The 14,185-nt window shown below is 36.0% G+C and overlaps 1 protein-coding gene across 10 annotated transcripts in view; it reads left to right on the top strand.

The window, feature by feature from the left end:
- Positions 1 to 14,185, top strand: part of B3GALT1 (beta-1,3-galactosyltransferase 1) — a 201,703-nt gene that overhangs the window by 140,777 nt on the left and 46,741 nt on the right. For 5 of the 10 annotated variants that reach the window (XM_061343389.1, XM_061343369.1, XM_061343327.1 and 2 more), the window contains one exon: positions 4,269 to 4,373. The exons of 3 other annotated variants lie outside the window; for them this stretch is intronic. The gene's annotated coding sequence lies outside the window, so the exon portion shown is untranslated. Of the gene's footprint in view, positions 1 to 3,981; positions 4,106 to 4,268; positions 4,374 to 5,006; positions 7,764 to 14,185 lie in introns of those variants that run through there. 2 more of the 10 variants (XR_009723916.1, XM_061343336.1) reach the window with 2 other exon arrangements.

Raw genomic sequence — 14,185 nt, 5'->3', positions numbered from 1 at the left:
AGAGGTTGCAACTTCTATAAGAACAATCAGTGCCAGTGCTTGCCCAGGGCCCTTCTTCTCTTTTTCTTTTGTTTTAAGATTGCAGAATAAGTAACTAAGTATAGTAGGTAAGAATCCCGAGAGATACAAGCAGAAATGGTGCCAGCAACCGCCAGTTACAGTGAGCTTTAAGTTTCTTCTTTAATGCACTACTTAACAGTGAAGCAGCAAGACAGAGCCCAAGGTTCTTACTAATCACTATTTTGAGCTCCAAAATTAAGCAGAGACATATTCAGAACAATTCAGTAGTAATATTTTCGTGTAAGGACACATGTGGGGTGAAAATAATGTTATTTACAGACTATATTCAATTCATCTGTGTTGAAAATAAGAATAATAAGGACAGGGGGTGGGGAGGTTGGTTGGTGCTGGGACCACAATACCTAGTGTTCTGGAATTACTTTCTACCAGTAGAAGTATTAAGGCTTTCTGACTACTGGCTAAAATATTTCTGAAGAATGGCTGAAATGCCCACAGCGATCTTCCGATAGCCAGTCACACCTGTATGGAGGCACACACAGTTGAAGTGGGGATTCTGAACTCCAGGCCTCCCAAACTCTTCCTAGCATGTTCTTTTACCAGTTACACAGGTTATACTATTGTCTCCATAATCCACTCTGTCATTTGTAGTAATTTGCATTGTTGAAATGAAACCAAACTGAAATAATTCATTTGAAAGGTTTTTTGTTATCTGAAATAATTATAGCTATAGCTTAAACTTAGGCTTCCAATTTCATATACAGAATGGAATCTGTTGTGTGGTTGATATTAGCAACTAAGCCATTAGACTAATTCATATGTATCATATGCATATACCTGGAGAACAGAATACACGTGTTTCAACTTGCAGCTTAGATGATGAAGCTCAACTCATTTGCAAACAATTGTCTGACTGACAAAAATACAGAAAGAAACAATGCCTTGGTAACAGTAATTTCCTATATAGGAATCTTGTTGCATAATCAGCTCTTAGCAGATACTCCAAATGCAGCGAATATACTGTGCATTTATTCCTACTTGTACTTGTACAGAAGATTATGACCTTTTCTTTGACATGTATTCCCCACAGCTGTTTCACAGTCATATTAGTTTAATAAGATAATATGTATGGACTCTCTCTCCAAGGAGAATAGTGGAACCAAAACTACAGTGATGATAGCTCCAGGAAGCATTTAAACTAGCACACCATCTTTTGTAGTGGGTAGAAACAAGACCAAGCACTTGAGTTCTGACCACTTCAAATGATTTTCCTCTTTGCTTCAACTTAGATTAGCCTTAGCACTTGGGTAACAGTCTTCAGTACGTAATAGCTGAAAACTGCCAGGAGATTTTTTAAACAAAGAACCCTCTTCTCTGCAGTGCACGGACATACTTTCTCTCCCACAACAGGGCAAGAAGCCCTAGATTTGGTGATCAGCAAGAGCCTTGTACAAGATCACTCTCTTTTCTAAAAGCATTCCTCTAGAGAATTAAAAGTGATCAAGCAGTCTGAAAAAGGGCAATCTCAGCCTGGGCTGGATACAGGTCAAACGTATAAACGAAGCTGCACATCAGTTAGACTTGCTGCTGATAAGTATTGACAGCAGCATGGCCTTTCCCCTTTCCTTGGACCATCTTCTCTTCAAGTCTAACTTATATAGATCAAAATAATTATACTGCTCTGTCCTGGGTTCAGCAGTAGCAGTCATTTTTCTGTCTTAGCTCGTGCAGTGCTGTGGTTTTGACTTTCAGCCTGGGAACAGTGCTGATAACACCGATGTTTTTAGTTGTTGCTCAGTAATGTTCACTCTGACCAAAGACTTTGTGAGTCTCATGCTCTGCCAGGGAGGAGGGGAAGCCGGGAGGAAGCAGAGACAGGACACCTGACCCAAACTAATCAAAGAGGTATTCCATACCACAGCACGTCATGCCCAGTATATAAACTGGGGGCAGTTACCCAGAAGGGGGAGATCACAGCTCGGATCGGGCTGGGTATCAGTCACTGGGTGGTGAGCAGTTGTATTCTCTTCCTTTGTTATTTCCCTTATCATTATTATTGGTGGTAGCAGCAGTGGGTTTGTGTTATACCTTAGTTACTGGACTGTTCTTATCTCAACCCATGGGAGTTATATTCCTTCAATTCTCCTCCCCATGCCTCCGGGATTGGGGGGAGGAAGGGCAGGAAGTGAGTGAGCAGCTACGTGGTTCTGTTTACTGGCTGGGCTTAAGCCACGACATGCTCTTCTGTACTACTATCAAGATGTTCCTGACACTACATGCTGCCAGGTTTCAACAGGATTAAATTTTACCAATTAGGGCAGACTCATTAGTGGCCATTACTTTTAACAGGGATTTAAGAGTGGCTGCTTTATGTGTTGCAGTCTTGTTTGTTTTCAAAAGAACTGTAGTAACAGATAGTAGATTCCAGTCTTAGTTTGAATTCTACAGCAATTTTATGCTTTCAAAATGGTTAAGTTATAATTCCTTTCTATCTTTGAGGTACAAAAATTAGAAAGAGTTCCTCACTGTTTTGACCCCGTTTAAGATTTTAAATGCTCTTTCTCGGATAGATGGCTTAAGAAATTTTTATAGTTTATCTCTGACCTGCTTAAAGGAAACATTTCATACCTATTTTATTCCAAACTCAAAGTGGAAAAGAAGCAACAGTGGGGGAGAGGAAGAAGTTAATGACTATGGAAACAGGGAATTTTGTCAGAAGTCCCCGTTGGGGGAGGGGGTGGGGGGGGAAGTGGCAATTTCATTGATGTTTCTGCACCTAAAAAAAAAGCAAAGCTATTTTTTAATCTAACCAGCCTTTTTTCATATGAAGACAAAACACCAGATTTGATTTACGTTTCATTCCAAAAGTACTTAGTCTAACTCTAAAAATTAGTATTGTTTAATTAGAAAATTATTTTGAAAAAGTTGAGAAAAGTTTAGGTTTTTTTATTCCAAGTATTCATAGGAAAATTTAAAAGCAAATGAGATAAAAATCTTACAGCCAATTCTAAGATATTTGACTTACAGTCTTTTTCATACTTTTGCCTTTGCTGTACCATGCAGGGCCTCTATGCAAGAAAACTTCCTAATATAAACTCAAGAAGAATAAGAGCAGTTCCATATTCTGACTTACATTTCTTCATTTCTCAAATATTCTCTATACTAGTGTAATTTCTATTTGTACTCTACAATTCTGAAAGTCTCCTAATTGCAAGACATCCTAAAATAGATGTAAATTGTCTGGATGGGCATAATCCAATTTCTCATGGGCAGGTGTTCATATAAAAATCATCAACAAGTGGGCAGTTATTGGTGAGGGGTGTTAGGAAATTATTTGGCTCAGAGCTGAACTTCCTATTTAACCACAGGGATGACCAAATTAAGTCAAGGTCAAGTATGTGACAGAGCAGCTGTGCCATGCAGCAGATAAGGACTGCTGGTATATAAATAGTAAATTTGTTTTCATTTTCTAATCCACTATTCGTGTCTTGCAATTCAAGGCTGCTGCAGGAGAGATAGTGGCTTTCTGCACTCAGCCTTTAATTTAGGCTTTCCAGTTTCAGCTCCTTCCCAGGCTGCTTGAAGCCTTTCTGGTGGAGCAAGACCCTAGCACTCAGTGCATCACTTCAGTAGCTCACCTCTGGTTTGCAAGGAGAGCTTTACTTTACAAGGAAAGTTTTACAGCTGTCAAATATGGCAGAATAACCAGCTAATGTTCCCCCCTCCAGAATAATAGAGATGTTTAAATCTCCCTAACAGAATGAAATGACTGAACTGGGGGTGAGCTTCTTGTCTGCAGAAGATTTTACTCTCAGATGTAACCCATCTAGAACGCCTGGTAATCATTATAAATATGCTTTTAACATAGAGTGGGTTTGGATTCTGTAATGCTTTGGCTGAATAATGTATAATTTTCTGTTTCAGTAAATGAAAATAAATTGATTTATGGCAGTTAATGTACAGGTACTGAAAACGGTGACTGTGATTTTTTTGGTACCCATCAGTCGTCTTACTCCATCTGTTTCCTTCACTCATTACACTGGAATCCTGCTTCACAAAATGGAATCCAAACTCTATCTACAGCACAGTGTAAGTTACCTAGTTACCCAGCTGAAAGACATTTTCAAAATAAATAACTCTCCTTGTACTCTGTAGAAGGCGACATCGATTTCGTTGTTAATATATGTATGTCTGAGCAATCCTTCTTTCAACAAAATATACAACTGTCAGTAAATTTCCTTTAATTTCAGATTGTGCACTTCAAAATAATACCATAAAGGCTCATCATTTTAATCAGTTATTGATTACACCTTGGGGACTTTCCATCGATTCTACTTGATGCTGCTTTTAAAATGGTAAGTTCCTACAGAACTGCATGATATTATAAACTGGTTTAGATTTTTATGGCTAATACAGTAGTATAAATGCACAGTATTGTATGATTTCATTGGATAGTATAGCTTGTATTAAATTGTATTGACTGACTTTTTTTACTCTTTAACAGTTCTTTGGCCTGTTAATGATTAAAGATTTTGCTTTGACTCTTTACACTACATGTGTTTAACAGGAAAATAAAACCTAAGAAAGCCCTCCCACCTTTACTGTCCAAGATAGAAGGTACAATAAAAAGGCTGAAATTATTTTTTCTGAGAAATTTTTCATAGCACAAATACAAGAGCCACTACTAAAATCTATTTGTTCTATGGGATACTATAAACAAAGGATATTTTCATTATTGTCTCATCTTTAAGGCACTGTGGTGAGGTCATTTGAAGGTTGAGAAAGGGGGGAGTTGCTGTTGCGCTATAAAAGGACTCACAGTTTAAATATAAGTATTTCAGTAGTCATGGTGTTTTTCTTTTCTATACTAACACAATACCTACAATACTTGTTCGACGTATCTACATGCCCTAAATACTTTGCTTTATGCATTTACCATTTCATTATTAGCATCCTATTAAAAGGGAATAGTTAGATTTCTTCTGCAGCTACAAAGGACTTCTGACTGATGGTGAACTTATACATAATAAAACATACAAGAATGTTAACATGCAGAATACAGTTAACAGGAGCAAGTATTTGAAGACAACTTTATGACCAGGATGATAGTAACACTACTTATCATTTTGGGGGGTTGTTTTGTTTTGTTTAATCCCACGTTATTTTGCCAAAATGTCAGTAGTATAACTGTCCATAAGAATTTTACTGAATCAAAAGCAGTAAATTACCAAACCTCTTGAGACACAGAAGGAGTGTTTATAATATAGGGGATTTTAAAAATACATAGTGAGAACTTAAGTTGGAAATTAAATGTTTTCCAAAATGAAAAATGAAACAAGCTCTGGTACTAGCACTTTGTAAACAGATATTTCATGTTAGAGATTCATTATATTGATGTATGTGACTAACAAAAATGAGGATTGCAGTCCTTTTAATCTTCATGTGTACATTTAAATGCACATAACCCATTTCTCCTTTCTATGGCAGAGTTTGAAGTACTTACAAATGAAAGCCAAAACCAAATGGCTGGCATTAATCATACAGAAAAAAAAAAATAAAGTCTGTATAGCTCCTGTGGCCTTCCCGAAAGCATTAACAATAAAGTATTTGCATAAAGTTACAGCAAGAAAACACTTATATGTGAGAAAACATGCATCTTTTTGACATCTGCAAGCCACCTCTCTTGATCTGCTCTATAAATAGCAACTATTTGTTGAGAGACTAAAACCAAGACAGTGTCCTGGAAAATAAGAGAGACTGTATGTTTTAGATATATTCAAAATAGTGTGAATAGATCTGTATCATACAGATACACAACTATCAAACACATTTGAATTATAAATCTCTTTTGGTCTAGTCTTCCTCCTTTTCCAAGCAGTGGTTAAACTTCCACTAACTCCTTTCAAAGCAGTATCAGCCTTGACTCGTTCTTGCTCTAGTAATATTTTCTGGCCCACAGAGTATCAATATTAACAATGACTGTCAGAAGACCTGTACAGGCTCCAGTGAAAAAAAGTATTCATTTCTCTAAATGAATGCCTGAGCTCTGACTTTCAAGTGAAGACAGAGATCAGCAAGTCAGCTGCTGTTCGTATTGCTTTCTTACTCATAATAAAAAAAAGGAGGCTTGCGAACTGCTTGGTAGTATAATCCCTTCCTTCCCACGAATTTGATGTAAGTTTTCTTATAAAATAACTTTATTTCCCTGCTTTGGTTATATATATAACTTTAGAAATAAGTATGATCCAAGGCTAAATTCCAAACCCAAAAGTTGACACAGTATAGGGGGTCAGCAGTGAGGTTGAAATTTCAGATTAATATGGTGACTTAATCCTGTGAAGGTGGGTGTAAGGGCTTCTCAGTTTCAAGAAGTGCTTCAGCTGCTGTCTTTTTAATGTTTCCCGGACTCACTGCAGAACTGCATATCAAGCTGTTTCTTAGAGCAGATAGCAACCTGTTTATATTTTGGCAAAAGGAAGCTGCAAAGGACAAATAGAAGGCACTTCAGCACACAGTGCTGTAGAGCAGTGTTAGAGGGACTGAAATGGAACCAAACAGGGAAAGTTATCTTCCTTGGGAGCTAGGGGGAAGGAGGTAGCCGAATGGAGTCACAGAGCTCAGGTAAGTTCAAAGCTGCATGCTGCATTTCACAAAACTAAATCAAACCATGGCCTTTATTTTTAGACATCTGCATGAAGAGAAGGGAGATTAAGATGCCAGAAATTATTATCCTTCACAGGCAGAGTCACTCAGGAATCCAATCTGTATGAGTGCAGATACTTGCAAACATCGATTCACCAGGATACAGCACTGAGCTACAACTCACACAGTTTTAGTGCCGTGCAACAACCCAGCAGTCAAAAAACTTATCCCATTAGAACAGTGTACAAATTGACAGTCTGCTATGCTGCTTTGCAAAATCATCATGGGAGCAAATATCTTTAGGTTTGCCTTAACCTACCATCTGTCCACACAAAAAGTCAAAATGCATGCATTTACACACATTTTGCTAGCCAGTAGCAGACATCAAGCATTATTCCTTTCCCCCACCCTTCTCTTTAATAGGGAGATGAGATAAGAGAAAGTCTTCAGTCATGGCATATACATTTTCTGTGAAAAAAATAAACTAAAGAAACTGGATAAGTATCAGTGTGCAGAAAAGCACAGCCCAGGTGGAATACACAACCCAGTGCACACTCTCTTTGTCTGCTATATACTGCAGAATATTTACACAAATATAGGGAACCGTCAGTGGCAACAGGAGGCAGCACTTGTATTTTAGACCAGTCCCAGTCAGTGCCTTCAGAGAGCTATTTGAAACCAGCTGGGCATTAACCTAAATAGCATTTACTTGAGTTCAAAATAAATTACACATTCTTGGTCCTAACTTCCTGTTTCAGAGTGCAACAATATTTTAGTTTACCCTAAAGCGAGGACAAAATGAATCATGTAAGTCTAAGTGGATGCATTAAGCATGCTAAATGAGGAATGGGCATAATCATTTAAAGCAAAAGCAATTAGATCATAGGAATGCATTTAAATACTTACAGCAGCAATTATTTCATTTCGAGCTACTTGAGACTATGAGACCATAACCTGAAAATTTAGTCAATTACTTTTGATTTGTAGACAAGTGCTAAACTACAGGATTTTAGCTTTCCATGGTTAACTGATCAGAACATGCTTTTCTTTCATTCTTGGTGTTTAGATTTTATTGTTAATGCAGGAAATCTACATAATCCTGAAGGTGCAGTATCGAATATATGGAACTTAATATAAAAATAACAAGGCCTGTTGCACTTTTTGGTAATTCTTCATATTTAATTAACATAAAACTTCACTTCTGAATTTTAATTCACTGACTAATAGCTTCATTAACATACAATTATGATTACCTGTGGTGTTTCATGTCCCTCTAGAAGGCTAACTCAAAAACATACGGACTTTGGAGAGGGACAGTGGCAAGTAGAAACACACTGGAAACAGCCTTAGGTTGCATTACTGAAAGCAAAATTCCCTGTACAAACTCAAATTGAATGGGATCTTGGAGGTGACAATAGAAGGGGGATTTCATAAAGCAAGTTGAGGGAATGATGACTGGAGGAACCTGGCAAAGGAAAAACAGAAGATTCCTCAAGAGGAGATACAACAAAACAACTATCTGAATTAATATAAAGAAATGTTGACAATGACTTCACACAGCCTTTTGAAAGACTGGGAAATAAATTAGAAGGATTAAATAGTGTCTATCAATTGTCAGAGGGATATGCCTCTTGTTTCTCCCCATCTTATTCATCATCAAGTTCAGCATTATCAGTAGAACATTTTTCACCTTCTCTTACAGAGTTACAAACAGCAGTCCTGATGCCATGAGCATGGCAAAAGTTACTCAGCTGTGCCCAATTTTCTCTGCTGCTGAATCATCTATCATAATCAATGTATTGAAGAATAAACCCAATAGAGTTTTCATGATGGCAACCTGAGGAACTATACTAAAATGAGAATTATGTATGTATATGCAGAGTTTAGCCCTCTGTAGAGGACCCAGGCTTTGCATGAAATTCCTCTTCAGCTTGATAGGCAAACAAGAACAAAATACACTGATCTTCAGCTCAACATAATGCAAAGCAAAGAGGTGAAATTTCACTTTAGTGTCATATCTTGCAGAAAGAAATAACGTTTGCTTGTTTTATTTATGCAAGTTTAGAGGACGCTGACATACATAGACGTAAAAAGGAGGATCTTTAAGCTCCCTTCCAACCCCAACCATTCCATGATTCCATGATCACGAAAATATGTGCAAAAATAAATATATTCTGTTCTTGAACTTACTTGAACTTACACAGTTACAGTAACTGCCGTATTAGTGAATGACAAACATCTCGGGTAGACTGAAAACCATTTTTCTGTTAGAAGTGCATTAGAGATATAAGCTTAGATTTTGCTAATACACCAAGAGTTAAGCTCCAGGAAAAATCAATAGTGTGTCACTGATTGCAAAATTTAAACAAAGTTAACAGATGTCTACTGTTAGAATTTTCATTATGCCATTGTAAGACCTCTGGAATGTATTTTTTGTAGATGGCCTGTCTTCTCTAATGGCATAATTTTGCAGAGAAGAATCATGTGATGAATGATTAATATACTGAAGTGAAAAGAAGTTGAAAAAGGGGTAGCGAATGTTTTATGGTTCTGTTAATTTATTTTTCCTCTATGAGTAAAAACACTTCACAAAAGGAAATTAAATCTTTGAAGAGTAAAATATGCCAGTAAAAAGACAGTCTCCTCTATGTAAAATAATACTATATATACGTAACTTCTTCGAAGGCAAAGAAGCAAGCCAACAGCACAACATGTCTGGCACAGTATCAGTATAGAATATCAGGGGAAAGGAGAGAAAGTTATGTTTTGAAATTATATTACTATCAGAGCAATAAAGATGTAGACAATAAAGATGTAGATTTTTAGCTGATAACAATGTCTCTCAAAAAACACTAACCCCATTTATCAACTAAAACTAACATTTGCCCCTCCTTCAAAAGCAGGCTGGGAAATGAATCTTTGTGCTATCTATACAGAGCACACAGCCTGGATATAACTTATTTTAGTTAGTCATCATAGCTGATTTAAAAGCTATGTGGACATTGCTACTCAGACATTATTATGGACCAAATGGTCAATTCTCAGCCTCCTCCTATCTGAACCCAGGGGGCTTGTCATCAGCAAGTTATGAAAACACTCAGCTTCTACCAGGCTTTTCATTCTTCTGCTCTGAAAGCACTAGGAAGGTCCTATAACATGAATTTAACTCGGGTGGCAATCACATAAGGCATTGTTGTACATGCCAGGTTCCACTTTCCCTCATCACATGGTAAGAGTTTGAATATTCATAGACATCAAAACAAGTATGAACATTTTTAATGATGGGAATTCAGTATAGCAGTGATGTTTCTCTCACCCATGTTTTTTCTGCTTCTAATAAACACATGAATACTGTCATGTCCTTACCATTTGCCTTAGAATGATTTCTAAACATTTTTCTCTGTCCATAAGTCTTTCCAAATCTTGTTGCCTCACCTTTAATCACCATGTTATTATCTAATGTCCCAATTAGTAGTAAGTTATAATATAATTCAGCTAATAAATAATCATTATCTTAACCTAGACTTTGTAATCATAGGAGCATAACTCATTTTTTCCACCAAGTACTTCAAAAAGTAGCAGCCAATAACAAATTTTAACCTTTAATATCACAGTAAGAAGAATGAGTTTTGCCACCAATTTTAATAGGACTAATCTTGTATCTAATTAATGTATTCTTCTTAACAAGACAAAAGTCAATAAGCTTCCAATAGAAAATTCTAATTTCTTTATCGGAGACTTCTCTAAGAAGTATTTTTGACTTGTACCTAGACAACTGACCCAGGGTGCTGCAGGATACAGCTAGCATAGCATTATACTTCTCACCCAGAAATAGAATAGACTGTACTGGAGGCTTAGCCTAAATCATATTTAAGTGTAGATTCCAAAGACTATGAACTAAAACACAGCACCCTGAATTCCATCTTCTATCTTCAGAAACACCTGGATTCCTATCTTCTTCATCCAGATAACTCTATTGAAGAGCATTGATTACCCTGGTATTTGTTTCAGAAATAGAAAGCTAAAGCATACAAAAACACTTGTCACAGCTAGAAGACACAGAACAAAACATAAGTAAAGTCTTTTGTGGTATATAACTTAAAACCTTTTTTCTGACACTAGCCTGAAAAGGGCCAGGAATAAGGAATGGACATGTTTGTATACCTAGAGCCCAAAGAATCTGATGAGATTTCATAAAGAAGAGCTTATAGCATTGTGCTCCCAATCAAGTAAGTCTGCAGCAACTCCAGCTTTAAGCAATGTAGAACAAGCTAGATTTTATCACCCAGAGGTGGCAAAACCTGAAGGAAATATTGAGAGAAACAGTATTTCTTGAGTCTAAATTTCCATTTCCACCTTGAATACAATTCTAACATGATCATGCAGGTGAATTTAAATTTAATGAATTCTGTGTAAGAAAAAAGTCTGTTTACAAAAAGAAAACTCGTATGACACAAATATATGAAACAAACTCCTTTCGTCAAGCATGGATGAGAATTCATTTAAGGTTTCTTTCTCCAGTGGGTATTTAACAGAAGTTTTATTCATCTAATTGCTTTTAAAATGACAAAAATCAGTGTTTCTTTCAAAACAGGTATGAACCAAAGTTAACTCATGATGAGGCTTGAATTATCTTTAGTTCCTCCTCTTCAGATTTTTTTTTTATGAAAGAGATTTATGAAGAGGTTCAGTTGTGTGTGCCAAATTAAGGTTGTAATGACTGATAAACAGATAGGATATCATATTTGAAAACAGAATCTCTTCTATCAAAGAAAAAAAAGGTGCTCCTGAGTACAAAGGCAGTATGCTTTTTTGTCTCACTATATGTAATACTGCCATTATCCTTTCTTACTAGACAGCATATTAGCTAAGAGCTTCACTTCCTGTCCTCTTTTTTTGTTCACTGATCATAGCATAGGGATGTGGATAAGACTAAAGAGTCATTCTGGGAAAAAAAAAAAAAATTGAAATCTAAAAAAAACCAAAACAAAACAAACAAGACCCCTCTGCACCTCCCCTAAACTCACCAATATGCTACATCCCAGCCTGAAAATTGCTTCAGTAACAGAATGACAGACAGAAGCCTCTGAAGATGATGAAGTGGGCTTCAAATACATATCCACAAGAAAAGTATATTATAATATTCGGAAGTCTCTTTGTTTCTTTTCATCAATACCTCTTGAATTTTATACATACACAAAATTCAAGATTTTTGTGCTCAAACAGAGAGAAAAAATCTACTTTTTTAAGACTTGAGTTTTATGGAAACATCAGTGATATTTCTGAAAATGGACCTGCCTAAGATGACTTTGGATCTTTAAACTGATAGACAGGATGTGTGTCTTTTAGATCATTGTCCCCTCAGCTTAGGAAGAACCAGCACTTTGAACTTTAGAATACATTATTTATCTATTTGTTTTTGAAATTACAAATGAGTGGATTTATGATTTTTTTAAAGATAACTTCAATTCTTTCATCCAAGATGTCTTGTGTAAACAGAACTGATGAGCATTAAAAGCATCAGCATAACATATATTCACTTTCACTGTTTTGCTACAATGCCCCTAAGTATAGAAGTGACAGTTATTGATATATGCAAGCAAAATTCAGGCCCACAAAGAGATGTATAATTCATATGTTAGAATGTTTTTGCATGTATGTGGATTATCTTTACAATCAATTCACAAGAAAATAGGAAAGGTTGGGTCCTAGAGGGTACATTTTCAAAGCTTTATACAGGAGTTACACTCATTAGTTCTATTAATGAATAATAGAATTAGTGTATACACCACTTCTGTGGCTTTCTGAAAGTTCCACGTTTAGACAAAACTTAAGAGGATGAAATAAAAAAAAAAATTAAAAATCCTAATAACATGTCAACCAGTGATTATGCCTTTCTATTCATGTATAAGCTGCTCAACAGTACTTTTATGTTTTTGTTGGAATTACCACTGCTGGAAAGCAGTAATTCAGAGACAGATTTTATTGTTTTGGCTACTAACATAGAAATATTCCTGTCCTGCTGAATCTTCCGTTTCTTCTTTCCACACTGTAAAAACAGGCACCTTGATATCTCTATAAAAGATACTACCCAGCATAACCATGTCCTCTACATTAAAAAGGACATACAAGTTAATGAAATGTAGGATCAGCATTTCTCTGGCAGCGTCTGCACATATTCTGGTTGCCAAGCTACAAAATACATTCAAACTTTTTGGTTTTTCATATATAAAAACAGCTTTTGGGAAAAGTGCCCAGACAAACATCTGTGGATGAGTGTTTTTTTATTTGCTCACAGAATAGACACTGCATCATAAAGATCGAACTTATCCACTTTGTCTCTCACAGGCAATCTAAAAAAAAATCCACATTTGTTGCCTGAGGATTCACCTTTCTTATCTCTTTAATCTTGAAAAGAAGGACCATGAAAGGAATCAGGTGAAGTCAGTTTTCACAGTTACTATGCTAGATGATCTTTTTAGGCAACAAATCGAAACCACAAGCTCATTCCACACAACCTGCAAAACAATTTCCATATAAAATGGATTTTGACCAGAGTAAACTGGCATATAAGAAAGATTCTGGTCAAAAAATTTATATCAGATATAAACTAGTTGAAATTCCTTCCCAGTGCCGTGTATATCCATTAAACCCTGTAGAATATTTTCAGGCTAAGATATGTTAAACTATTAACTTTTTTCACTCAGAATATGCATCAGAAATATTTGATAAAAGCCTTTGAAGAAAAGTAATTGAAGTAAAAGTTGGACACATGACTAATTTTTCTTTATCTTGAAACAAGTATTATCATGAAAGAAATTACACAGGACTAGTTCTGCTATTAATTTTCAGCAAAGCATGAGCATTTCTACCACTGCCATTATGTATTCTCAAAGCCAAACACAGGAACTTTACCTGAAAACCCAACTATTTCATAACATACATGATTAAAATCCTATTTACGGGGAGGGGGAGAGTGGGGGGGGACACCCTAAAAAAAATTAAATGAGAGGGCATTTTAATCAAAGAGGAAATTTAAACCAATTCGACATTGGCAGACAAGGTATGTCTTAGATGGAGTAATAAGTTCATGCTTTCAAGCTGTTCAGTTTTAGATGAGTTCAATTTAATATTTTTAATTCTATGCAGATATTTTTTTATTCCTGTAAAGTTAGCACAAAAATGGTCTACGCTGTTACAGAACTAGTATCTACTTATTCAATAATTTTCTGTGCACTGTAAAGGGATAAGACAATTGCTTACGAATTCTATGGAATAAATCTTAATGAGAATTCTGAATGTCTCCTACTTTCTAAGTTCAAAGCTAAAGTCTGAAGCCGGAGTATTTTGGACAGTGCAAAACAGGGATCCTGAAACACAGAAATAAACTGGGTTTGGATTACTACCTGCCAATTACACAACAATCCTTGTGAAATACCACCAGAAGATATCCCTTCCCCCAGAATATCATCACACTGGGAAATGAAAAGCATCTCATAAAAGAAAAGTGTTTAGCAATTCCATT

Source organism: Neopsephotus bourkii, unplaced genomic scaffold, assembly GCF_033783945.1.
Source record: "Neopsephotus bourkii isolate Nb327-2 ecotype Australia unplaced genomic scaffold, CSIRO-AGI_Nbou_v1 NB_196, whole genome shotgun sequence".
Taxonomy (NCBI): Eukaryota; Metazoa; Chordata; class Aves; order Psittaciformes; family Psittacidae; genus Neopsephotus; species Neopsephotus bourkii.
Note: the sequence above shows the minus strand (reverse complement) of the source record. Positions and strands in the feature narration are given on the sequence as shown.